The sequence below is a fragment of the Streptopelia decaocto genome (genome assembly GCF_964273445.1).
Source record: "Streptopelia decaocto genome assembly, chromosome: 20".
NCBI lineage: Eukaryota > Metazoa > Chordata > Aves > Columbiformes > Columbidae > Streptopelia > Streptopelia decaocto.
Genome location: NC_138675.1, coordinates 5,522,432 through 5,528,431, shown reverse-complemented (window position 1 = coordinate 5,528,431; position 6,000 = coordinate 5,522,432).

The following is a 6,000-nucleotide window of genomic DNA, read 5'->3' as shown; positions in this document are numbered from 1 at the left end:
CCTGACAGGATACTAATGTTTAGTTATGCAAAGTGTGCCCTTATTTCCAATGTTAATTATTAGAGGCACTGATTTGTTCAATGACGTCTCGAAGCGAAGTTAGAGGAAGATATTCACAAAAAGGCAAATAAAATGTGAGATCTATGTCCCCTCACTGAAGGTAAAAGTTAAGCTCTTTGCCCCGTGAGTTTAAAAGTATTCAGTGTTTCAGTCTTTAAATGTTTGAACGCGGCAGAAATAATCTCTGCTTGCTCCTCAGAAATAATCGCAATATTTCACAGGTCCTAATCCAGCTTTTCCTTGGAAACGGCTATTGATTGATTCCAATGGCCCAACGCAACAGCAACAAAAATAACCAAACATCTGGCTCCATTCTGAAAGAGCGCACATGGGAAAGCGAACCTCAGTAAATCAGGTGCTGTTAACTCCACTGCTACAACAAACTGCAGCAAAGGGAACGATTTAATAACCGAATCTCCAACTCCCGTCATCGGGGAGAGCCCAGAGCACAGGACCCTGGAAAGGGCTGGGGGAGCAGGATGGAGCCCACCCATGGATGTGGTTTTATCCCGTTTCTGGATCTCTGTCCACAGCAACTCAGGAGTTAACCAACCGTAGGCGCCTGCACCTTTTCTTTGCCTTGGATTCGCACCAAGTTTGAGTCATCACGTTCAAACAGGAGAAAAAACACACAAAGCTTCATATTCTGCAAAGGGCATTCCCATAGCAGGGCGCTTTTCAGTTCTTACCGGGGAAAAGAGCCTTTTTGGCTTAAGGTGGGGACATTCCTGTCTCTTCCTATGTAGGAAAAACAAGATTTATTCAGAGCACTAAATAACCACAAACACAATTCAGGCGTCTAAATAAGACAGGACCTCCCGATAGATTGTGTCGTATCTGCCTCTACAGATTTAGCTTTTCTGTAGCTCCATTAAACTCGTGCTGTAGGTGGGACGGAGGGTTTTTATAGTAGGCTATCGAAGGCACGTAAGGAATGCAGGGTGTAAACAGATTAGATCTTTTCCCCCTCCTAAAGAAAGACCCAGATTTTTTTTCCCTTTCCTCTGAAGTTTCAGAAGTTTAAATGAAACACCCGCGTGTGTTACTCAAGTGCAGCCTGTCCTGGGTCCGGGACTCAAAGCCAACAATTCATAGGTTTTTCCTGTTTAATCAGGGGTTGTGCAGGAACTCAGCTGAGCTTTGGAACCGGATCCACAGGCACTTTGGGTTGAACTGGGAAAATTAAATAAATTGACCCACAGCGCATTAACCCCCCACATTGTTATTTCACCCTATTAAAGTGTTTACCTTACAATTAGCAATGAAATCCACTGGTCGTGTCTCCACTGACTGGATGAACTGTCCTACTGGATAAATTGCAGCCAAGGGCCAGGTTTGCGTCTGGAGTCAGTCTGGATAATTCTAGGAATCTTTCTCAACAGAAGCTCCATCCATTGACCTCTGGCCTCAGTTATATCAACTATTTCGCTCGTGATTCAAATAACATTCTTAGGAAAGCAATGGCAGGACGGGGATGCGTGAATCACTACAGAATGATTGACCCATCCTCTATTTCCTGTCGGTACCGTACTCCTTTCACTGTTTTATTGAAGGTTCACATTCAAATATCTCACTGCCTTTCCCAAATCAGGACGGCCAAAGGTTTGGCCCTTTACATGCGATATGTGGGATTTTTTCTTTCATTTTTATACCACAATTCTAAGGCTACGTTCCCATCCAGAGGCAGTCAGGCTTGGGCCAAGCTGGAGATGTTCATCAAGGAGAAACCAAGGACTTGTACATGATAAACACGTGTAAGGTATAAACCTCCCATTCAGAGATGCACTGGAACCACACCAGGTGGAAAACTGGAAGTTAAATTTCTTAGCTAATTGATCCAAACATTAAACTTGAGACTAACTATAGCATCCTTTTATGAACAACACTATGAGCTGAAGACGGTGGCCAATGAGTGAGTAAGTCTGATGTGATTAACTAACTCATCTGAAAGCTTAACCCACTAAGAAAGATCATTAGCACATATATTCAAAGCAAAGCAATTGCCTGGAAAAATCAAATATGTACCTAATGAGTTAGAATATTAACAGAAATCTGGGGAATTATAATGGTAGTAAAATCAAAGGTTTCATCTGAAGAACCTCATTATCATAAGTTTTAAACTACGTTCATGTTGCTCTTTTGCACATTCAACAGCACTTGACATTAAGTAGTGAATAAGTATTAATTAAAATTCCATCCTAATCAGGGCAAGAAGGTTAAAGACTATCCTGTCTTCACAGCTCATCTTTAAAAAACCCTAAGAATTGCTGCAAACTCTAAAAGGGGAAAGATTTCAAGTGTGTATCCTGGTAGTAGAGACTGGAAAAAGAAACTGCGAAACCTTCCTTCACTTTTCCCCTCTCCGTGTACAATTGGGGTAAATTTTAAGCCCACCTCAGTTGTCCAAAGTGAAGTTTTACCCCCTGCAGCTGGATCTGGCCCCGTACAGCCAGAATTGCTGATGCCACTCTCACTGTTACCAGCCCGGTTCAACCCAAGGCCACGGCACTAAAGGGAAAGGTCGGGACAGCCGTGGGCAGGTTGTGGCACAACTGGCCCCAAAACGACACAAAGAGACCCAGAAATACAAGAGCACACAGGAAAGAAAAAGTAGAATTCAAAAAGTCCTGCAAATCCAGCACATCATTGCTATACATTTTCATTTCCGAAATAAACACACACAATCCATAGCAATAAGCAAAGCGCCCTGGCTGCTTTGGCATCGTGATTTGGCTCCGCAAACGGAGACCTGTGGAACAACAGGAAACCTTTGTGCACGAGTTTCCCTGCCAGAGGGTAAAAAAAGTTCTTATCTCCTTATCTAATAAAGCCCAGAAAAAATTTACAGACATGCACAGAGACCCTAAAGGATGGGAAAGACAGACCCTTGGTCTTTGGACACTGAAATACATGGTGACTGTTCTATAGGGCTCTCCAGGGCAATCTGAAGGGACCTTAGGGCTTCATTTCTTTTTTCCAGCTGCCCCAGTGTTTGGCAGCACATCAGCAGTGGCTGCAAATTATCGCTGCTCTGTTCTTTCCCATGATTGCATTTCAAGCCCAAACCCACGTTTGCCTCCTGCATTCTGCTACAGTATTAACCTGAATTTGCAATGTATAATATCTAGCTTTGCTAGGGTTTCATGTCTTTTAAAAACAAAATTAAATAAAATCATTACCCTTCCCCATGGAAGGACATTCGTAGCCATATAAAAGCATCCTGTAAAACAAGAAAATAGTACCTAGTTGCTTCATTTTCAGCCAGCAAGCTGGAAATACTACAGTTTAACCTTTGCATGCATTTTACATCTGCCTAAGAACTGTGGCCCTCTATTCAGCCCCAATTTTTAGCTCATCAGAAAGAACAGAGGTTTTGTGTCAGGCCTCCTTTGGGGGGAGATTCGGTGCAGACCCATTTCCACACAACCACAGCCGGGTAAACCTCCTGATTTCACCGCTACCACTCGTACAACCAACCTGAGATCCCTCGGATAGGAAACGAGTTTCACAGCCTGACTGACGCTTACAGTAACAAGCCAACAACGCAAGTTCACATCCCCAAGTAAACAGCCAAGATACGATGACAGACAGTATCAATCCCTACAGATCCCTGTCTTTAAAAAGAAATAAAGATAAGTGTTTTGTCTTTTTCTTGCACTGGTAATTTCCTTCCTGCTTCCCAAGCAACCGGAGCATTTTCAGAAAGCATCAGAAGGCGGGGAAGTGACTTGCAGTAGCTCTTTTAACACACAAGTCAGCAACAAGAATCACCTTGCTCCTAATCACCGTCTCAAGGAGTCACCTTGGACCAGAGAACCGTTGCCATTCAGCCTTAATTAAATTGAGTGTCTCAAAAATCAGGAATTTTTACCCTTTTGCTCCCAAACCGCTACATCCAAACATTGCAAAGCACAATTACAACTGTCCCTCAAGCAAATTCTTCATTAAGAGAAGACAAAGTCCAACCACTTACTTGTTCTCTCCAGTCCATGTCAAACGCGAAGAAAAAATCACAGCACCAAAACAACATCTACCTTCATTTGGCATTGTTTGCATGAAGGAAAAAACGTCAAATATCAGCTCTAAGTTTGCACAATATGTTATTAAGCAAAGGAAAAACGAGGTGGAAGATGAGCACCCCGATGGAATCTCAGAACGGTAGATTTATTCCACCAAGTGCTTTTCAGTGCGTGTTATCTCAGCCTTGGCTAAGCAAGAGAATGCTGGTGAAAACCTTTGCCTGGTACAGTCCGGAGCCTCTGCTTCACAGGCCAGGAATTCTACATTGAATAATTTTTAACTTCAGCTCTGGGAGGAAAAACAGGGTCTCAGACACTCTCGTCTGCTTGATGAGGTTTGCTTTATTTATTCAATGGGAAGATTGCTGCTAATTGGGGGCGGGTGGGGGACATGCACTATTCCTCCCAGCTGCTGCCCTGGGCTGGAGGGAGCGGGGGGAAGAGCTTAGCACAAAGATGATGAACTTTTTTGGGAAAATGAAGAGATAACCACATAGCTGAGAGACTGTGTCTTTCACAAACTGGAGATTATGTGATTTCCTAGTTAATTCCTTTTATAAAAACATACATAATTTTACTGATCTGCGGCTGATACGACCCAACCCACTCAGAACTGCTAAAACAACAGTAGTTGGCAATTGTAATCAACTCCATTATGTCAGGTTACCTCTGTAGAGGGCCGGCTGCGATTCAGGCCCCACGGTGCCAGGCACACGACCAACACAAACCAGGAGAGTCTACCTTAAGTCACAAAATAAATATGCAAAACTCTCGGGCAGGAAACGAAGGGACAAGTCACCTCAGTTATCCATCAAACAAGTGGCAGAGCTGGGAACAGGCTCCATCTCCTGAGCGGTACCCAGACAATGAACAGATCAGATTTTCAGATGGACTGTTGTCCAAATAACTTTGTGTAATGTGAGTTATTCAAACACCTTTCCATCTGGCAATGGAGAAATACGCAGAGCAAATGGCATCGTTGGTACAACCAAACCAAGGAGCTGCTTCATCCCAGGCCCGTGCTATTCCACTGGTCCATGATGTTTCTAGGTGATGTTTTTCGTCTTCCAGAAGAAGTCCTGGGCAAACAATCACAACTCACGTACAACAGAATTGAAGACTTTAAGAATCTATTTCATCGTCCCCATTTCTGGCCTCAAGGACACTTGACCATCCTTCTGGACGTCAATTCTCCCAACAAAGCCCAGCACAGAAACACATGAAGACACACCAAACCACAAACCTGACAATGCCAACCGAGCCCCACCGCAAATATCTCGGTCCTTTCACGAGGCACCGTGTTATTATTGAGGATGTCATTGTTATACCCAGGTTTGATGGCTTTTCTTCAATCCAGCAGCTGCCCTTTCCACCCTGAAAGAGGTGGAGTTAGTAATGTAGTTGTTGAGCACCTGCACAATTAAAGCTTCATCAAAACAGGCATTTGAAATCACTGGCTCTGTTGATTACATGTTGTTAGACCAGAAAAATCAGGTGAATAAAGCCTCCCTGGTTTGTTCCCATCTTGCTCTCTATAGCGAACCAACAGAACACATGTAATCCAGTAAATCAAAGTGTTTGTCCTCATTAGTGAACTGGAAATGTAGAATAGCCAGATATATTTCAGAGAAGAGGAAACATTCTCTTAAAACAAGTCGTCAATGCTCTTAACTCCGAAGAATGTTTCTGCAGGCCTGTTGTCACACACATCATTGATTGCACAACACGGTTCAGCAAACACCCGTCTAGGATGTATAAACAGATACGTGTGTAGTTATAACACAGACGGATGGGTTTCGTTGTTTAACTGCTCCAAAAGAATAAAAGCAAGAACCTGGATGAAGGAAACCTGTGGAACCTCCCAGGTGGATGAAGCAGTGGTTCTGGAAAGGGAATGGGTAAAAACATGTGGATATTGGGT